This window comes from Lepisosteus platostomus, chromosome 12 (assembly GCF_059453375.1).
Source record: "Lepisosteus platostomus isolate fLepPlt1 chromosome 12, fLepPlt1.hap1, whole genome shotgun sequence".
Lineage (NCBI taxonomy): Eukaryota > Metazoa > Chordata > Actinopteri > Semionotiformes > Lepisosteidae > Lepisosteus > Lepisosteus platostomus.
Window position 1 is genome coordinate 13,664,109 of NC_142622.1, and position 22,917 is coordinate 13,687,025.

The 22,917-nt window shown below is 33.6% G+C and overlaps 1 long non-coding RNA gene across 2 annotated transcripts in view; it reads left to right on the plus strand.

Annotated features, from left to right (window-relative positions):
- Positions 1-22,917, plus strand: part of LOC148651124 (uncharacterized) — a 242,970-nt gene that overhangs the window by 184,944 nt on the left and 35,109 nt on the right. The window contains exons 6-7 of one of the 2 annotated variants that reach the window (XR_015925664.1): positions 13,983-14,069; positions 16,495-21,583. This is a non-coding gene — a long non-coding RNA (uncharacterized LOC148651124). Of the gene's footprint in view, positions 1-13,982; positions 14,070-16,494; positions 21,584-22,917 lie in introns of those variants that run through there. The other variant, XR_015925665.1, reaches the window with a different exon arrangement.

Here is a 22,917-nt window from a genome sequence, read left to right on the forward strand (position 1 = left end):
AAGTCTCAGAAAATGTGCGGTCAGATATCTATCATCTTTTCTGACTAGAACAATACCCAGATCTCAATACAACTGAAAACTTTTTATACATGTGGAATGGATCAATCCCAGTGATCATTACCTTCATAACAATCTCATCTGAGGGCAATCCCCCTAGAAGAATGGGGTTGGACTGGAATTACTTCTGAACCATTTAGAATGCTTGTCACATCATGTTCAAGTCGACCTTGCAGAGGACGACATATTTGTGGGGGTTATTAATATTTTGTATATTGGCTAATGGTAAGGAATTAAATTAACTTTTAGTGAAGTTAATAGTAGCTAGCCTCTATGTGTGTAGACAACACAGTTTGCAATAAATGTATTAAAAATCACCTATTAACTGCTGGATATGTACATTCAAATGTACATTTGAAAATTTCAAGAAGAGTGTTATGCAAATGACACTCTGATGGGTCAGATCTTTTTTGGTTTTTATTCTTTTTCAGCACTAAATTATCGAATCAAAGTCATTCTTCACTCAATGGGAGATATTCGTCTTTGCTTTGCACAGCAGATGGGGTTTTAAAGGGACTGATAAAGCCTTCTGGACTACAGAGCTTGAGGACTGGAGCTGAACACTGGCAGATTACAAGAGTGTAAGGCTTGAGCACACAATAACAACACAAACTCCCTTTTATGGAGGAGTGAAATTGAAAGAATACGTACTGCAGCTCATCCAGTTATTTTGAAATTTGATGGAAAAGTTAAAGCTGAATATTTCATTTTACATAAATGTTAAAAATTCAGTTTCATTTTATGATTTCACACAGAACCATTGACTCTTCACCTCTGTGTGACATGGTCTTGTAATTGTATCCTGCCAGTGGACTGGCCTTGTGTCTTGTGGCTCCTGATATCTTGACTAGGCCAGGACCTTGTCAGTTTAACATCAGAACTCCTATCATTCCTCATAGACATTGAAAAGAATAAATTGCATTGATTTTAGAATGTGTTATGAGCAGGATGATAGAGTGAAGCAATATACTCCTTTATAACAGTGTCCTTTCACCTTTGGGATCTTTATGTAAAAACTAGACTGTCAGTAATTGACTGCAGTTCAATTCTGAAATAATGGCTTTTACAGATCATTTCTCCTTTGAAATACATAAAATACTATTATTGACAGCTGAGAAATGATTAGAGTTGTTTGGCTTAAGAGCAGCATCAATTTTCTAATGTAGAACAAAAGTAGTTTATGTAAAAATATATATATATAGTATTTTCCTATGAAAAGATAAATGCTAAAGTATGTTCATAGTATTTCATCCAGACAAAAAGACTAACCAAAGCATTTAATGTCATAAAGAAAAAAATATTAAAATGTACTTATGTTTCTATTACCTTAAATTTTTCTCTTTATAAATTACACAAGAACACATAGTATAAAATACACAATTCAAGGTCTTGTGTAAACTGTAAAGAGAACCTGATTTACAAAACAGAATGATTATCAGCACTTCAACAGATTTATTTAAAAAATAACTAGTGCAGGTGGAAAGAAAAGTATAATAATATAATAATCACAAAATCATATATCGGGTATTTATAGACCTGAACTGTCTGGATTTTTGGTTTGAAAGGAGAAAGGAGTACAGATGAAGTTAACAGGTTAACCTTGTCTCTCACTCAGTTTTCTAAGGATGGCAGCAAACTTTTATTCATGCAGATGAGCAAAATTTCCAAATAAAAACATTCATTAATGATTGGTCAGTAACAATTTGATACCACATAGGTGTAAACAAGGCCAGAAAGTTAGGCAGTTAGGTTAGCCTTGGGCAATAAACCAAGATTCCTAGTTAGCCAAGACCCCTATTCCTTTTTATGTTGCTGAATTAAGTGTTATTTTACATAAGAGGTAATTGTTACTTAGTGTCTTACTGAGTTACTGATTATGGCTAAGGATTTATTTTCTTCATTCTTTTAGAGGCATCTCTAAACTCATCTTTAAGTAACATTCCTTGTAAGCAAAGAATATATATATATCATTTAATGGGAAGAAAGCACAGCCATTGAGTTGTAATTGGCAAAAAATGTCAAAATATTTTGGATTGTGATTAAATATATTTCTCTGTTAATTTTTTTCTGTTGTAAAGACGGTATTATTAAAAAAATCATGTCTTTAACCATAAATACAGTTTTCATTTGCCTGGCTTTTTATTGGTTGTGATGCAAAAACATCCCAAATGTAGAGATCTGGAAGCAGTAGAACCAAACAATAATATTGTCCTGCCCTATAAAGAACTGACCTATATAGATAGCCCAAGGATGTCAGTAACTCATATGATATTATATTTTGTGAAGAGGCATTGGTAGATTTTGTAGTACAGAAGTCTGCCTTGGTTAGTGTTTTGCCCATTCTAAAGCTGGCCACAAATTATTGGACTGTAAAACAGTGTTGGCATATGTTTCCTAAGGAAAGGCCCAGCTAGTATTGTTCTGAACGGATGTCAGGCTGTATTAATGCAAGGAGACTGCATCAGGGGAAACCCCTGCTGTGTGGCACTCCTGTCACAACCTTTAATTACACAAGGCCTGACAGGCTTGCAGATGGTCATGAAAATGGGGTTAAAACATTAAGCCCAATCTTTTATACAGAAAATGAAGAAAAGTCTTGTAAGGAACTCAAAATCAAAGTAAGGATAACAATAATGTCTAATTGATGGAGGTTTCTTGTGAGGTAATAACATAAATGTTCAGCATTGGTTAGGGAAGTAATTGCACTGTGCACTTCTCTTCTTAGTACTTCATAAAAACAATAAGAGAAATTATGAGTACCTTCATTCTGCAGCCTCAATTAAATGTTTAGACCATTAGTTAAATGTTTTTTCTTTAAAGCAGCAAATCAGAATGTAAACTAAGCATGTAGAAGGCATATTTTGAAAGCAATGTATGTATATTTGAACATGGGGGCCTGGAAAATACTTGAATATGTACATTACTCCAAAGTCACATTGAATGAAGAAACTATGTATATAATTTAAATTAGGAATCAAAGGGATCTAATTGTATCTGTGAAAATTTTTGAGACCACCAGAAAAAAGTATGCTAAGTGAAGGTTTGCATGTTGACCTGACACCAAGGACAGGGTTTTACCTCAGCTGATCAATCACTTTTTTAAAAAATGAGAGGAATTATTAAGTATTAGAAGAAAAACAAAACTTAAGAAGTCCAGACTCAGGACACAAATGTGCTGAGAAATGTCTGCAACTGAAAGCTGGCATTAGTCAAGGAATTTTCTTTTTTAGGATGGTGGGCTGCTGTTAATGAATTTATTCAAATAACAGACTTTGATTTCATATCTGCGTCTCTTTACTTTAACTGCTCCAACTGCCGCATCCTCACCCTTTTCCCATATTTGGAGAAGTGAGGTATATCACACTGTTTAATGTTATATATTACTGTATATATGACATGTATTAATATATATATTCTTAAAGGAATATTAATTCGGTAGATGGATTAGTAACTGAACAACTGGTTTTGAGTTTATGTATAGCCTTGTGTAACACAAAAAGCATGTCCCCCCGATGTATGTGAAAGAGAATGACCAGTACTCTTTGATTTTCTTCTACAATTTGCCCTGAGTCATTGTTTTGTTAGATATGTCAGGAAACCTTTGTCATAAATATGTGCTATATTAAATTCACCCATGTGTGAAGGCCTGTATGTGCTTAACATTATATAGAAACAGCAATGTGTGATAGTTAAAGGCTTATCAACTAAGATATTTACTCATGAAAATATATTAGACATATTGTTTTTGCTCCATAATCATATGGTTTAAGCAAATTGACAAATTTGAAAATGTACTTTAAGCTTATCCAGAATACATATTGCAGAAAATAAAATTAGCCAAATATGTTTTCCTGAAATTATTACTGGCTTTTACTTTAATCTGTTTACAAAAATATAAACAAAGGAAGGATATATAGCATCTAATCCAATTATCTGGTAGTGAATGTCCCACTACGTATTTCCCGAAAGAAGCCCTCAGAAAGGTACTTGTTAACTTGAACTTCAAGAAAGTCAGCACTTCTGTCTCCTGGAGTAATTTCAGCATGATTTTGTGCAATGCATTAGGAGGTGGTCATGAAGTCTGTGATTCATTTCTTGTAGACTTGAGATGAAGTAGGACCAAGATCTATGAAACCAAGCTTAGCTCTAAAAGAAGTCTGAGTTACTTTGCACCAAGCTTGTTTTCAGGTGGTGAGATTGATTGGAGGTCCAAGCAAGCTATATTTTCTGTGGATTGCTTGTTGCCAAAATACAGCCAAAAACGTGTGCAATTATGGTTTAAGTCTGTAATGTAGGGGCAAGCATGTGAAAGGTTATGGCTCTTCCAATTTGTTATGTTTTTCAATACTCATTAATGAGCTTTTTCTGAGTCTTTAATCCATTTTCTAAAGAAGAATTACATTCTTATAATGAAGTTTATTGTGTGCAGGCACTGCTTCTGATTTCGTGTTTCTGATTTTAGTAAGAAAATACTAATAAAAATTGTAAATATGAATTATAATGGTTTGAATTGTCATTGTGAACATTTCCTCTGGTTTTGTGTTAGCCAGCTTTTAGTGAAATTTTAATGTAATAATCCTTTATACAATACATACTGTATTGAGAGAACCTACTGTATATCATGCCAAATCCAAAAATATAAGTACACAAATTAATTCTTTATTTAATTTTAACAGTTTAATTATTAATTATAATGAATATTCAGGTAAGTATGTACAGTATAGCATATAACAATAATTTAATACAAAATCATATTTGAAGCCAATAAATATCATATACAGTTTTACTGTAATAAACCATTGTTGTAGAGGATATTAAGGCAAAGTGAAGGTTATTTGGTCTCATTTTGAGTTTGGATTAGTTTCTATAAGGAAAACCAATATATGTTAAAATGAAAGTTCATTGTAGGTTGGTGAACTTTATAAGCTTAATAAATATTTTGTATGAATCAATACATTTATTTATAAAGCCAACAAAAGATATGCTGTTCTTTACACATTCTCTGCGCATGGTACTGTACATTGTTAAATTTTAAGAATTGATATCTTACCACCTGTATGTAGAAATAGAACTTTTAAGTTCACTATAGTTGATTTTTATCAGATTCTTATTCCTTCATTTACCTATCCGTGTTTATGAATTAATTTTTCATAATGACTTTACTGTAGTCATCAATAGAGATGCATAAAAGCACTGGAGTCCAAGAAGTCGATTGCTTTCTGTTTCAAAGATCTTTGACTTTGAAATTATATAATTCTGTAAAGAACTAAGCAAAATGGAGCAAGCCAGTATTGCACAAATTGAACCCCAGCATTTCTTAGGTCAAAGGCCATTGAATTAGAAGCGTGTTTACACCCAGTGCTGAGTTTGTAGCAGAAAGAACCAGTGTCCTTTGATGTAATCATCTAATCTTTTTATCCACAGGGGCTTGCTTGGTATTCTTTTGAATGGGTGTTATGCACATCTTTAGTTTTGGTCTTGGATTCCATTAATTATAAGCATCATTCCGAGCCTTCTCTTATTTACAAGCACTGCCTGTTATGCATTATGATTTGTGGCCTTCCTTTTTAATTTTTGGACCTCATATATAATTTATTGATAGTTTTGATTGTTTTTTTTTTCTTTTGATTTGTCCTTGGTTGTAGCTCTTGATTGATTGCTTGATTTGTTTCAAACAAAGATTGCTGCTATTAAAATTCTATTTAATATTTGACTGAATGGCCATTTTGGTTAGGTGCTGCTGGGGTGACTTGTCAGGAAAATTAAAAAATGGAACCAGTTCTGTCAAGAAAGATTAGATGATGGTAATGAAGTGTGACATGCTAATACTCAGTGGTATTTGAAGGCCAATAAGCCACTGACGAGTTTACCAGTTTCACTTTCTCTGTAAAGATCCCTTGGCCTTCGCTTGTGTACAGTTCATGTGATTCTCCTCTCCTTTGTGTTTTGTATTTTATTTAAGCCCTGCATTAAATTTTTGTATTATTATGTAAACCATTTGGTTGTATATTGATAGTACTAAAATGCTTTTGTTGTACACAGTCATAATATTCATGAGCTAATTTTACATTGCAAAATGTATATTAATATATATATATATTTACCTTACCTTTATTAGACTGTTAGCCCTGATGGCTTAAATTTTCAGAGCTACTAACTCTGCTTTCATTAACCTATGCAAGTATTTTTCTTTTATTTTGTGTGAGTACATTTCTCTGATATTAGTGCATTTTTAATTGGCTTTGCTGAGTACGAGCAGATTTACTTGCAGAGTCAAGCAAAATACAGCTACTGTGCATTCTGATAGTCAACAGATAGAATATCTGTCTAATAATACAGAGACGGCAGATGTTTCATAAGGTAATCTTTAACAAGTTTGATGTAATGCTCATAGGCTCTTTCCTAATAGAAATTAGAAACCATGGTGTTATTTTACACCTTGTGTTGCCATTTAAAGCACATAGGAAGATCGTAGGGGTATCTTTACTCAATTTGCAAAATGGTTGCTTGGTTAAGACCTGTCTGTTGTTGAAATATTGATATGTGCTCTAGTTCATCAAGATAACACTATTGTATTGCTTTACGTACTGGGGAAGCTTTTAAGATACTTAATAGGCATCAGTATGTCCTGAAGTTTGACCCTCATACAGTATGTAAACTAAAGGTACTCTGTATGTGCTATGCTCTGTAAATTACACTGGTACTCCCTAAAATTTTGAGCGGAATTTAAAATTCTCCTGTGAAAGTGTAAGGCACTAAAAGAACTCAGGATTATCTAAATGACTTATGTCAAGCCTGATGAAAATTAAGAAAGAAAAGCAAAGAAAATAATTTATAAGCCACACTAATCAAATGAGCAATGGCTTAGTGCAATCAGTATATGGGAGTAAAGAATGTCCAGCAGTTCCCTTTAGCAATGAAAAAATATTTTGTACAAACCCTCCTGATGGGCACCAGTGAATGTGGCACAGATATGCAGGATGATATGCTAATTTTATGAAACATACTAGTCAATGGGGACTTTCAATTGTGATAATCCTGGGAAGAGGGCTTGCAGTGATTGATGGCAACACGAACATACCTATACATAAATCAAGTCCTGGGTCCTTGCTTGTTCAGCAGGTTCAGCTTGACAACATTCTAGCATCAAAGGACCAGGTAGGTTGGTTAGGTCCCCTTTTCAGGCCACAAAGGCCCATGGGGGAATGGGGGTCAAGGGCCACCATTTTTTCTAAACCATCTGACACCGGAGGTGGATGTGAAGTAGTCAGCATCATGCTCTGACTGGCCTATTACCCCCAGAAGGATTAACCTCCGGTATTCATTTGGAAAGCAGGCTGAGTGGACCTGGGAGCCGTCTGGAAGGAATTAGAGAAAGCTACATGGCTTGCCCCTGCCTGGGATTGAAGCAGGGACCCTCCAGTCAGGAGCTGGACGCCCTTGCCGTCTGAGCTACCACGGCTCCCATCAAAGGACCAAGTAAAGATTTATTCCATGCTGAAATGAGAGGAAAAGAAAAACAACATTTCTGCTGTGGAGCCTTATTCAGGTGTGAAGCTCAGTTCTTCTCTTTCTTCTTCTTCTCTTTCAGGTCTTCACTTTTCAGCATGGAATAAACCTTTACTTGTTCCTTTGCAGCCTACACATGCTGATGCAGCTACCTACCTGAACATTCTAGTAGGACACACATTCTCATACTGCTCATGCAGCACTGATTTTCTTACAACATGAGAATGTGACAGTTATCACCATGTGACATGAATGTCCTAATATCTATACTTAAGCCCCATTAACACTTGTGGGATGATCTGGGGTGACATGTGGCACCTTTGGCTCAGAAACCAGGGAACAGACTCATGCGTGTCCATGTTCTTTGAGACAAATGGGACAAAATCCCACAAGACAGCATCCGCAACCTGGTGGAAAGATCGCATCTCCGATGTGTTGCTTGTATTGCTTGTAAAAGTGGCCAAATGCACTACAAGCCCATTACTTTCACATTAGAATCCAGTTGAACCTGTTGATGACATACTTTATGTTAATCAGCATAATGAATTTACTTGTCATGTGTTGTTGCATTAATCAATTAAAACCAGGGTAGTGTTTGTGTGCGTGTGCACTATTTAATGGACTAGTGTCCTGTCTAAAGTGTAATTGTGCATTGTGCCTATGCTTCTGGGATGGGCTATGAGTAGTGATAACCCTAACCAAAAATAAGCAGTTTCTGATAATTGATATATAGATAAAAAGCATCCATTTTTTATTAAATTCCTACAGTATGACTAAGGCATTCTTATTAAAGATGGATGATCTAATGCATTTTTTAAATTCTAATTTATCTGTTGGCATGCCATGGCAATTAATTATTAGGAGATTTCAGACCTCTCTTTCACCCACTGACATTCCAGAGGAGCTTAAGTCAGTTAGACTTCTGCTAGGAAAATGGATAAATAGTAAATATCATACTGTACCACAACTGACCTTATCATAGTAATTAGTTTCATATTATTTTCATAATTGTTTAGCTAAGGTTTATGAAATGTCATTGAGATTTTCATATAACATTGTTTGTAGTTGTACCTCAATTTTTCACCCTCAAATATATTTATAGTTTTAAATCATATATTTTCATAATGTGGCTATAAGCCAACATTTTATTAGACTATGAAAAGTACAAATACTGTATATAAGCTTGCCTGAATTATTTTGAAGAGATGTGCAAAGCTCTACTTTTCTTCAGTTCATGAAAAGGTCAGTAGAGCATTGTCTTGTAAAAGAGCATTGAAAAAAACAAATGTTTGAATGAATGAGAAATTAAAAATGCAACATTCTATTATTACATGTGAAAAAAGAATGAAATAGAGGGAAAGAAAAAGGGAAAGAAAATAAAAACTCCTCAAACATTTACTGAATCGCATCCGTTCTGGCAATTATTTTTTTTTCTTTAACATTTTGAAGAATAGGTCGCCAAGTGCTGGCATAATTTCTATCTGATAAAAGTGTCCTTCTCTTGAACTCAATTCACAGTTGCTGAGGTAATCATTTTTCCTGCCATATACTCCTGATAATCACTAATAGATGTAAAATACCATGCTTGTGGATATTTGTTCAACAGTTTGGTTTACACAGGAAACTTCAGTATAGCCTACTATATGTACTATACTGTATATTGGGTAATGCAGAAAACAAATATTTACAGTATAAAGTTACTTATCACTCCATGTGTGTTTTTGGTTAAATCTTTTTAGCATTAATTTATCATTAATAAAGATACACTTGAGTGACACTGATATTGCATAAACACGAAATCTTCTCACTATTTAGACAAGTGATGAGGTAAGAGCACATTGAATGTCCAAGCTGGTGAAAATAAAAACTAAAATTTCAGAAAGAAAACAAGATGCCCCAGTTATAAAGAGAACAATACCTTCATCTGAGGTGCTCAGTGCTAGCATTTTCTAACCCAGGAAGATGGTTGTTACGACAAACACAGACCATCAATGACAGGCCAGAATCTGTTAGAGTCATGGGACTTTATCAAGACTGATGGGAAGCTCCTTGTATGATGGACTGGAAAGGAGTATCTAGGTGTTACACAACACCACTTGAAGTGATACAAATCTGATGGCGTGGAAGTACATTTATTATATCACAGCACCTCACATGCTGCCCTTCCTGTGGGTTCATCCTGACATGACATCCCAGCAGAACAATGCACATCCTCATACAGCTTGTGAAATGCAGTTTTTCATTACATTTATGCCATGGATACCCTACCCACCAGACTTGAGCCCCACTGAATGTCTATGAGATGGGCTTGACAGACATGTGACATTGAGAGCTAAGAGACCAGCAAACAGACACAGGAATGAGGAATGAGACAGAATACCACAACCCAATATCTACAACCTGGTGTGTTGCAGATGTGCAGCTTTTATTGCTTATAATAATTTTAATAAGGCACCCGATGTAGATTAACTCTGTTAATGACAAATTTTTAGCAGCATTAATGAATGTGCCAAGCATATCTCATGTCTGTTAAATAAAATGTAAGTTTACTTTCTATAGAAGGATTACTATTTTCCTGATAACTCTGCAACGAAGTGTTGCAGTTAAATTGATAAGTTTTGTTTTAATGCTTGACGGTGCCTATATTGAAATTATGGCCAGTACAGCATTTTTCCAGTGAAACATTTTGTTTTAAGACATGATAGCAGAATCAACATGTAAAATATGGATTTATAAATTGTAAAAAAAATATAACTTAAGTATGCTTATCATTGAGAATTAAATTAAAATGATTTATCTGTAAAATCACTATGATGTGGGTTTTTATAAATGTAGTTATTATTAATAATTATTCATTTTACTTTCTAAAGTAGGTGGTAACCAGCAACAATGTAAATAAAAAAATTACATTATTAATAAAAAGAAACAATAAAATAATTAAAAACTTATTTTAATCTTTTGATAGTGCATTCCACACAGCATGCGCTGTATGTAGGTAGTTGTGAGCCTAGTCAAAAACTATTTGAATGCTTCCATGAAGTACTGGCTGTTTTGTTTTTAAATATCCTAAAATGACACTAAATATCCCTGTTTTGTTAGTTATGTATTTTGAACACTTCAAGAACTTCAAATTTTCATGGTGGTAGCTCAAGTATGTAAGATATCAATGCAACCAAATTAAGTCTACATTGATATAAGGTCTTGTAAGTTCTATTAAAATTTGTGTCAGCTTATTTAAACATCTGTGACACATGTCACAAAAGCGACTAGGCCCCCTTAAACATAATGTAAATTGGTCTCATGTTAGATACAGACATGTACACACAAAAACATAAATTACTGTAGGTATGCATTTAGAAACAATACAAATAGACAACTTGTGTAGTTCAATAGAGTATACCACAAATGCACATATACTGTACTGTATAATGCATTATCTGTAAAGTTAAAGTATTGTACTGTTTATAAATGTTTCTGACAGCTGAGTGGGTTATTAGGTTCATAGCCAAGCATGAGAAATGTCACTCATCTGGACTGAATCAGTTACATTTCCTTTCAGAGACCAGACAGGAAGTGTTACAAAGAGAAGGCAGCCGCCAGATCTAAATGTAGAATGTTCCTTGGTGCACTCGTTACATAAAGAAACGGAAACCATATGGATCTCTGTGTTGTCAAGATACATGGGGCCTACAGGTGGCTTGGTAAAACATGCTGTAGGATAAATGAGGTGGCAAGTAGTCAGAATGATGTGGCTCTGATAAGGACAGAAGCAGTTGTGTCCTCTTGGCCTGGTTTCTCTGCTCATGACGAATGATTAGAGGAAGCTGGTGTTGTGGTGCTGTTACTAGGAGACTTTGATTTTCAGTGAAGATTGTTTCTTTTTTCCATCCACCTATTAAGGACCGTGAGTCTCTATTTAACAACTGCCTTCTTTTTTATGTAATAATTATGTAATATGTAATAATCTTTTGATTATGTATATAATCCCAATAACTCATGATTTTCTGAGTACAAGAATTATAGTTTTTGTAATTATTCCATATTTACACTGTGTACTGTAATTCTAATGTTGTGAAATAATTCATTTTAGAGAGCCAAGAGTTGAACCAAGCAAAATAAAGACATCTATTAATCGATGATTTGCTGAAGTGTTCTGAAGTCTCTTTTACTGTGCAGTACTACTGTATCTTTAGATATGCTTTTTCAAAATAGGAACCATCTTTTGCCACATGTAAATTAGCACCTCAATTTCATTGTAATTATTATTCTTTTTATATTCTCACACAACAAAGAATATGAACTGACATTTCCCCCTAATATGTGATTATTTTATATAATTTGACAATAACATTAGCACAATTGCTGTACTTAATAACTTTTTGAAAAGAAATCATGTGTGTACTTATTTTCTTCATTCCATTAATTAATTCAAGTTTAGAATCACTACTTCATTTTTCCTTATTTTACTCTAAGCAGAATCTATTTCACCTTGTAACTTTCATCATGTTCACAGGGATTAGCATTGATCAGAGGAGTGATACAGAGCTTGCTGTCAACATTATTAAACTCTTAGGCACCTAGGAAGTCACAGTGTCACTGTCTTGTGCCATGCCAAGGATACATTTCATTCAAGATCACTCAACCCTGGCGGTATCTGGCCAGTTGTACACTGCAGCTTGGGGAATTCCACCCACAACTGGGTAATGACTTCCCAGCCTGGTGATGTCACGACTACAGGGCTCGAGATGAGCTTCCATGTATTATTAAATTCATGCAGTTAGCTGAACCAGGAAAGGGAGAATGATGTCATGACAATTTTGAAGCTTGTCAGAGCATGTGGTACTTAGATTATACTTGCTGTAAAAACGATTTTTTGGTATGTTTTTCTTTTTTACTATGCTTTGAATTTTGGAATCCTGCTCAAAGTGTGAGTGAGGCCTAAAACAGTGTGATTTGGCTCAGAGTCCAGTGGCTCAGAAGGTTAAGCGTTACATGCTTTGTCCACTGTGTTATTAAATTTCTTTTTGTACACACAACTCAACACAGTTGGTGTCAACAAATCTGCAGCTGTGATGGAATGAGCCCAAAGACTTCTGGTTTAGAATGAGACATGTCTGTAACTTACTTACGGTGCTTACTCAGGCTATCTGTTTTCCTTGACACATTAGGAGCAGTGTACTCTTACATCTTTTAATTCAAAACTGAGCTTCTTGGACATCTGCTCAAGTGCCACCTACAAGCTGTGACCTTTCTGCTTTGGAATTTACTAATGATTTTCTCATCATGATACAGTATATCAGTGTCCTTGCTAAGTGTTAAATATTTATTTAGTAAATATTGTCCCTTATATTGTAAAAAGATAATTGAAATTGATAAAATATCAAGAAATTTTAAAGACTAATGTCTATGAAAGAATTTCCAGAAAAAATTGGGCAGCTCTGTCCCCAGACTTAAATTCCATCAGGATGTTGAGAATTGTCTTGAAGACTGTTTTTGCAAAAAAGAAACAAACATGACTGCAGAACCCAAAGTTGTAAGCGTTGAAGAATGGGCAAAAATATCTCCGGAAAGATTTCAGAAACCGGTTTCAAAATACAAACAACAGGACTGCAAGCTGAAAAGGGAAGCAAAGGTTGATTGTGAAATAATAGATACTATATACCTTTGTTAAAGACATGTAAAAGGTTGTGAAATAATAAAGATATACTTTTGTTAAAGAAGTGAATCCGTTTAGTGTGTTTTACATACTGTGTATGCTATGTAATGTTCTACTTCAGTATTTTCACAATAAAGTTCATAGCCATTTGTTTTTTTTACTTTATAAACCTTTAACGCATAAAGTTCTGCACAAATGTTTTGGCGCACAACTGTACACTTGAAGTCTTTTTAGCAAGCAGATGCAGAAAACTAGTAAAAAAACATTGGCATTGTTTAAAACGCATAGTACTTTATTGAATGAGTATAACTTAAAATACTAAATAAAACATAAACAGGGTTAAGGTCTTGTGTGGAGACCTGCAACTTCCACAACTTTGAAAGAGATGTAAAGTATCTCATAATTCATGAATGCACAATCACGTTATTTAAAAGTTCTTTTTTTTTATCTTGAACATTATATGCAACAGGAGGGGGTAAAGGAGAGTCATAAAATAGAGATACAAGGACAATGTAATTATGCTGTGTGGCATAGTGAGAAATGTTGAGTAAAGCCCCATAGAGATAATTTCAATCAAACGATGGAAAATATTTTTTTAAATCAAAGAAATCCAATCTTCAAATGCAGTTGAATATTTAAATAATTGAGTTTCAAAATACTTAGAATGTTAATATACAGTATTGCTATATGTTACTTGCTGAGCCCCTTTGTGAACATTTTTACTTTTTTTTTCTCCACCTGATCTTCACCCTTGAAACAGTCTCCCTGATTAATTACCCCACAAGTGAAGGCATGAGGTCAGCCAGAGCCTTGTTCTTATGATCAAGTCTGACATTTCCTAAGCCAGGTGAGTTAACACCAACTATTAAAATATTAAGTACACTGCCCATTTATATTCATTGTCTCATTACATTTATTAGAACTGCTGAACTGATGTTTTCAGTAAAGAGTACTATTTCAGAAAAAAATGCTAAAGCTGTATTACTTTATATGGATGTGTAAAGGAGTTTATAGAAATTTAACATGAATTTGTGAGTATGACCTATGGCTTGTGTGGATTTGTCTGTTGTTGAAATAGATATTAAAGTAAGGCTAATAATTTTTGCTATGGAAAATGTTCATGCTTACAGGATTCAATGACACTTTGTGTAAGAGGTGTTCTGAATCTCAACTGCTTATTATAATTGTCTGAATTTTAAGGACTGCAATTATGGTTCAAAACACGTCCTGGTATGCAGTGTTTATAAAACATAATCTTTCACTAACTCTTTAATCTTCCTTTCATCTGCCATATGAGCCTGCTTTTTTATCTTGATCTCTTTAGAATATGTATTTTTTTCAACCAAATACTGGTTACAATAACTCAGATTAATAACATAAGCAGTAGATTTACAAAGCCCTCTCTGCTCTAATAAGGTCCTTGTTTTCTAGTCTCTGCCAGACCTAAACCAAACTGAGCTGATCATGAGCAACTATTCTAACATTTATTATCTCTCTGCCCCCATTAAACCAGAGACACAAGTAGAAATTGAACCTGCTTTTATCAGCTGTCATTAATATACCATAGCCAGAAATGTGTTTTATAGTATACTGTAGAAATCTATTGTTTTATAAACATAAGCATTCATTTCTCCTGTGGCATACATCTTTTGTGGTTATGCAACAGTTTATGGTCTGAAGGTACAGCTATACACTTTTGCTATATTATTTTTCTTTTTCATTTCTTCTGTGCTCTACTCCGATCAAATACAGTACCTGTATAACAAAAAATCCAATACCATTTTAAAAGGATGTATTTTCTCTAAAAATCATCCTACTAATAATTACATTAGTTTCATTTCAAAAGAATTAATCATTGTGGTTATGCTGCATGAATTCCAGATTGTTGTAAACTGCTTAGTTTAATTAAGGATAGGCTGTTTATACTGAAACAAATACTGAATTAAGTAATGAACCCACCAAATGCAGCAGACATCTATGTTGCTGTGCAGCACACTCCACAATGTGTTAAAAAGAGTCCTGTGTTTCAATATGCACCTTTATAAATACAATAAAACTAAATTACTTGACTTGAATTACTTAATCTTTAGTAACATGTTTCATAAACAGCAACAGCAAAACTCTGAATCTTCATGAGAGTTGAGGTCAAAAGTGATTAAACTAATACAGCTAGGGAAAAATTACCAAAACTATTTGGCATTTAATCTGGTAATTTCTGAATTACTGGTACCAGTTTTAAACATAAACAGTTACTTTTTCCAACTTGCATATTTAATTGAAAATGTAAATGGGGAAAGCTAGAGAACATAAAAAAAAATAAACCAATAAAATATTACAAAGCTAGTGTAAATGGAAAAAAAATAGATTCATGGATTTTAATTATAATATGATTATGGATATCCAGATTTGCTGGATTAATTTCAATATGCCTTATCTGTTTCGATTAAGGATCTAGATAGTGCTTTACTTTTTAACCACATTTTTAAAATATATTCATGTAAGTTTGATTTTCCATAGAGAAGAATTGAATGGTTGAAGCAGAAGGAAGGTATTGATTGCAGTATACTGTAAAGTAAATTATTTGCTTTAATAACCTGCCAGAATACAGAATCTTATGAAGCTATGCACCTTGTGTCTAAAGTCCTTTATTTAATTTCCATTTAAGTGTTTCATGATTGTAATGAGTATTTCTTTATTGCTATTAACTAATCAGATTTGAAATGTTACACTCTTATACTGTTGATATCTGAGGACTTCAGAGCCTTCAGCTCCTTTTGTTCTAAGATGATAGTGGTGGATCTATCCACCAGATAGTGGATCTATTGTGTAGTGGTGCAGGATCCATCCCTCTTTTACCTCTGTTCCTAGTGTTGGTCCATACATTTAGTGCATACAGTTATGACATTGCTATTTTAAATGGGAATTAATTGAAATGCTAATTTAAAGCAAAATAACTAACCTGTTCTGATTACCAGAATATGTTATAGTATGTGTTGCATCACTTCAAATTTCATAACAGATACAGTGTTTATGTATCCAAGTGAGGAGTGAGCAGCCTGCACCTTTTCAAGGGCAACATTAATATAGAAGACTTAATGTAGATCACAGACAACAAGCTTAGGTTGGCAATGCAAGATTATTATGGGAAATGTGATAAGAGCATCTTTCAAGATAACCTTGTCCTTGACACAGGACTAGAAAAAAAGCAGTTTATTGTTGCCTTTACGATTGGGGACTTCAGGTTCCCTCTACTTTTTGTATTGTCTTTTCAGGTTTCATTCAGGGTCTGTGATTTTTCCAGAGGTCACATCTTTCAAGAGATTGCCAAAATATTTTTAATGGTCAACTTTATCCTGTTCTTCACAATCTGGATGTACTCTTTGTCCTTCAAAATGCAACAAGTGAAGATGACTCCTAAGTGAGCAAGATGTATTCTACACTATTTGACAAAGAAGGAGATGTGATCATTTTGTCTATATCTATGCATTTAAATGGAAATGGCTAAAATACATATATCAGTGTATAATATGAAATTAAAAGTTGAATTATTCACACACATTTATGTATTTAAGGAGTAGTCTAAAATTAAAACATCACAAGTCAATGAGTAAAATAATAACATCAAAAAATGATTGATCATCTACAGCATGTGCAACTGTGAATTTATTCTGTTGATCATGGAAAGTCCGTTACAACTGAGGCTTTAAGTTTACGGTATAAAACAATAAACCTTCATCAGTGCATTACCTGCAAAGGTCACAGCTGCCTTTTTATAATCTAACAATAAATGCTCCCCCAGACCCTATTGTCAGCTTTATAAATGTTATTAAGTAATGTACTGTACTGTACTAATGTGGCAGAATTGTGGTTTAGGGTTACTTCAATTTTATCCATAATCTAGCAACAAAATATTCCTAACTCTTACTCTCCTTTGGTGCTTTTGTTGATGACTCATCTTTTAACCTATCAGTGTCGCAAAGAGCGATCTAGTTAACTGGACTTAAAGGAGTTAAAAAAGACAATTCCTCAACAATGGCTGCTTCCAGATGGAATTTATATGGAATGCTGCACATGAAGGATTCATGGTGCCAAGGAGAAGACTGTTTTAGTTTGAAGAACATCTACAAAGCATGTGAAATATATATTATACTGTACTAATTTTGCCCATTGAACTTTGACAGGACATTATATATTTTTTATTTTATATCCTATAGAGAGGGGGATACATTCTGTTTATGTTTCATATTTGATTGATGCCTTTGTTAAAAAAAGTTTGTTTTTTTTAAATTGTATTATTAGTTTTATTTTTTCCAGCGAATGTTAATGAAAGAATCGCTTTTTACTATGCTAAATTGCAGATATTGGCAGCCTGTCTTTTTTTCTTTCAATCAATTTATTGACGCTCTGTAAATCTTCTCTGCTATATTGTACTAATCTATTTTTTTCTGTCTGAAAAGGTACCAAAACAAACCATTTTTAATCACCAAGATGTGCTATTCTGTCTCTTTGGTAATATGTGTGGCATTTATAGCATGTAGTTAGTAGTCTATTACCATAGCTCTATAGAGTGCTCTCAAAGAACCTAACAATGCTGATCTAATGGAAGCAAAATGTGCATTACCTTGGTAAAAGTAATATAAATTGTGGATCAAAGCAAATTAAAGCATAGTAAGCAAACTCCATGATCAAGAATGGCAAACATTATTAGAATAAAGGATGATCACAGTAACTGCAAAACTACTGTGCAAGTGTACAATCAGAAAACTTTCATACGTGTTATTGGAAATTCTATATATTGACTAAAGTACAACCTCCTCTGTGGGTTGAAATCAGGTCTGCATAATGGAGATGTGGTATCATAATGGGTCTTACATATTTATCATATTTATGAAAGTGTCATCTGATAGTGTCAACACTGTTTAAGTCATGTCGTTCCAGCTGCAAGGAAGCTACAATATCTAACACAATTACTAAACTAAAGTTGGGACAATATTGTGTTCATTGATGATATTGCAGCTTGATAGTAGGGAGAAAGTGTGCTGCAGATATGGTTTGATACAGTATATGTGTATGTTGAATCGCACATTGACCATTATAGAGTGGGGGTGTGATGATATAGACAGCAATACAGTTAAATGGCGTTAACTGTTATTATTAATTGATGGTTCCAGGAATATGCAATGTTGTAGAGACAATGTTCTTGCCACACACACTTATATCATACACAGCCACCTGTCACATTCATTTGTGAAGATTTTCCTGGCATGGGACAAGGTGTGTGCTGGACTGACTGTTCACTCAGCATGATTTATATTTCATTGAGAATTCTGAAGAACTCCACAGTGTTGACTTTATCAGTGACTATAAGGATTCAGCATAATAGAATTAGGTCCCTTTGTAGTCTTCACAGTCCAAGAATAAAAAGACAGGGACACGAAGAAATTCTTTGTTAAAAAATATAGCCTTCTTCAGGTGCCCTCAGTTTGCATTTTTGTACTGTATACTCAAAATGTTTACAAATTCAAAGCATAATTCATTATCATGGATATATATATATAATCTGAAAGGATTCCAAACTTTATAGTATATTATATATTTAAATAATATACTTTGAAATAAACACTATATTATTCAATTTCACAATTTAACACAATTGATCCAGATCCGAAAATTTATAACATTTCAATACTGTATTTTAGTTCTCAATGCTTTTTTCTTCTTGGATGTTTAGTGTTTGTAATTGCTCACTTGCAATTCACACAATATACGTTAAACATTGCTTACACATCATACTAAACATCTTAAGTGAAAGATACCCACCTGCTACCCACCTGAAATCTTAAGTGAAATGTTTTCTTCACGAGAACAATTATTTAATGTTTAAAATAATTTAATGTTTCTTTAATGATGAATTTACTTTAAAAGAATCAAACACCTGACTTTTGTTTGCTACCCTTGAAATTTCTGTTTTTTGGATAATGTTGTCTTCCATCTCCATCTTAACAAATAACCTACTTTGGCAAATTCTGAATTGTTTCCCCACACTATCCTTATCAATTATGCATTTTTGTATTTACCCCATAAAGAAAAAAAACATTCTAAACTTCCATGTAGTTGTATTAAATGGTCTTGAAATGTGCTAGTAAGAGGAGTGTGTGAGGCAAGAGTTAGGAATGACTTTTATGTTTCATTTATATTTATTAAGGTCTACTGAAAGAGGAAATATGGAATCAGAGGTCAAAGGATAGGCTGAAGGCACATGTATTTGCCAGTGTAAAAGTGTTAGCATTAAATACCAACAGAACATTTTACCTGGACTAGGTCCAGAATTGAATCCAGTAAGTAGTTTTGTGCTTTTAAGACATTAGAGTCTCAGAAATAATCATAGGTTCAAGATAACAGACTTTTATGGGTAGCACAGCTTTCTTAATGAGTTTGTAGCCAACTCACAGTAAAAAATAAGTAGTTCACAATATGGAACAAGAAACACTTTTCCAAATGCAGCCTGCTTGCGTGCAGAGTTTATGCATGTTGGGTCTGCATCCAATTTTAAGTTAATATAGGGAGATCTAAATCACAAAGACATGGTCTATTTGTAATGGCAGTAGGTGGTTACTAACTAACGCAGTGGAACCTGTTGAAGATTGATCACATATAGAATGCAGCAGCTGGGTCAGGCATGCATAGTTTGTATTTACATACACACAAGAATCATCAAAGATTCTGTAATGCTATAAGTTATTGTTTAAAGTTTTTATGAAAAATTTAAAAAAACAACAAAATTTTGTATGTGCTGTAATTGTCCATATGGGACTCATATAAGAAATTGCACCAATGTAAACAGAGCTCTAGTTTCCTCTATAAATGATGTATTTTGACATTATTTTTCCACATTTTTCTTTATTCTAATCTATATTTTTCCACATCATAATATTTTCTCTTTTCTTATGTTCATAGTTATGAGTATAGGGTTTCATTCCTTAAAATGTTTTCACATTGTCTGCATTTTACAATATGTAGGTTTCTTTTAGTTTAAACCAGTGCAGTGGTCAGACCAGTCCACCAACAGGACAATTCAAAGAAGCAATAAAACATTTTGCATCAGCATGTTTCTTATATTTTATTACTGCTTGAAATGAAGAATTTCAAGATTTATGTCAAGATGGCTACATATATTCCTGAGTATCAAATATTTTCATTAATTCAGTTGCTGTATGCACTCATATTCAGCTGGAATGCTGTGTTTGTTAACCTAGTTTGCTTTTACATGATCAAAATTGTTTTCCATTACTGGTAGGTTCTTCATGCCTACTCAGCAACCTACCTACTGCAGCTCAGGTATGTTGAGAACTGATGGAGGGTTATAAATTAGTGATCAACAAAACTGATTCAAAACGCACAACCTTTACACCCTACTGTAGCTCTTCCGCTGATGTCACCCAGTATTCCACTAAGAAAATAACATTTTTGAAAGAGATACAAGAGTCCAAAATGTAGGACTTCTTCAAAGGTCACACTAAAGTATATTGACTGTCCTTTATTATACTAAACAGAAACCCTTGCTCTTGCTGGGCAAATACATGATTGAAATCCCAACAAACAACCCTTGCAGAGTCACTTGATGTTTTAAAGGTCACTTGGTTATTATGAAGATTTTATCTTGCTGTATTCTGAAAATAAAGTGTGAAGATTTAAATGGTGGTCTGATGAAATCATTTATCTGATAGACATTAAGTCAAGGTGGCAGTATGTGTTCCTGAAGAGTAAACATTTTTATGAATCCATTTGATGTACATACTGATGGAATGCTAATGTTTTAAATTAGTCACCTTTTGCACAGCAAGGGGTTGACAGCTTACGAGGCTCATGGATTTTTAACTTATACTACACCAATCTTGTGAATATAAATGTATACTAGATTTCAATTTTGTATATTGAAGGTGAAATATTAGGAATGTGAAACAACATAGTGATGAGATATCCTTGAGCTTCAGCACTGGGAGGTGAATAATATGGAAAGAACCTAACAATGACTTTTTTGTGCTAAATAGAATGATCTAAAGAAACAATATCCCAAAATCTTCTTACTCAGTTTAAGTAGACAATCTATAGTATAGTTCAAATAGGTAGCTGCATCAGCATACTTACTGTAGCTGCAAAGGAACAAGTAAAGGTTTATTCCATGCTGAAAAGAGAAGAAAAGAATCACAACGTTTCTCCACAGCTGAAATGTTGTTCATCTATAATATAAGCTGTTTAGGGAAAGTCTGGGTCTTTTTCAACATTTTTCTGACATTTCCTCTTCCTCAGCAAAGAACATGTATTTGGTGGTAGAGTACAAATCATGAATATTTGCATATTTACTTATTTTTAGCTATTTTTAACTAGTGAAAATGTAGATATTTTTACTGATTTCTTACTGACTGTCCAATGAAGAGAGACTCTCTCAATTTTTTCTGAAGACAAAACAAATGTACGATCAGTGCTGGGGAATGTTACTTTTTTAAAACCTAATACATTACAGTTACAAATGTCCTGTGCTACCTGTGTAAGGAATTGTTATTTTAAATGAATAAAAAGTATAGGAAAATTATTTTTAAGCATTAATATATTACTTCACATAATAATTATACAAACGCTATAGCATTCAGTGTTACCTTTTTAAACTTATTTCTCCCAATCTTCCTGTTTTAAATGTAAGCTCCTACATAAATAACTTACAGTATAACTGCAATGCATTACTTTTTTAAAGCTACTTTCCCCAACACTGTGCATAATGTAAATATCCACAACTATCATTTGCATTTTCTAAAGCCTAAGTAGAAAAAAGATGGTATGAATGGTCTCATAACCTTATGTTTAGTTATGCACAAACCAAGATTTTTCTGTCAATTAAACTGTTCTGTAACATGCGAAAGCATTTTTTTTTTGTTTTATTGAGGGTCTGATAGAATAGTGCTATAGCTGTCTTTCTCCTGGCCTTGCCTCTCTCAAAACTAGCAAAGACATTTCCCTGTTTCTTTCTTTACATTCTTGGGTATTCGTTAACATGTTCTTTTACAATAAATGATTTTGCTTATTAATACTCAGCCTCGCAGAACTGAATAGAAGGGTGAGAACTGTCCTGACAGGGATATGGTTTCCTTAGAACAATTCTCACCTAGGATGGGTTTTAGCTAAGGCTAATTCTCACAGCATTGACGATAAGCCTGAGGTGAAGATTAGCCTGAAGCACCAGCGATAACTGTAGCAATTGCTCTGACACTGTTGTCATGTAAAACCCAGCTGTCAGTATACTTATTGCAGCATTTTTAGAGCATGAAGTAAAGCATGTAGTTATTTTTTCATACCTGAAAAACTATAATTGTGATGCAAATAAGTAACTTTTTAAATATAGCACACGTATAATCTAATGAAATAAAGTTTTTTTTTACTGTTTAGGTTGTATAGTAGTCTTTATTGGTACAGTACATTACCACCTCCACATAAATCTTGTAAAATGTGTTTACATTAAAGCTCCAAAGATATTGATTGCGCAGATACTTATTATTCCCACTACTCTTGTACACGTGTATTTAAACATGTACAATAGCAAGTATGTATTTATACAATGTATGTTTTTGTCCAATACCATGTTTGTGATTATGCACCAGCAAATAATTAAATTAAAATGAACAAATCAGAGCTTGAGACAA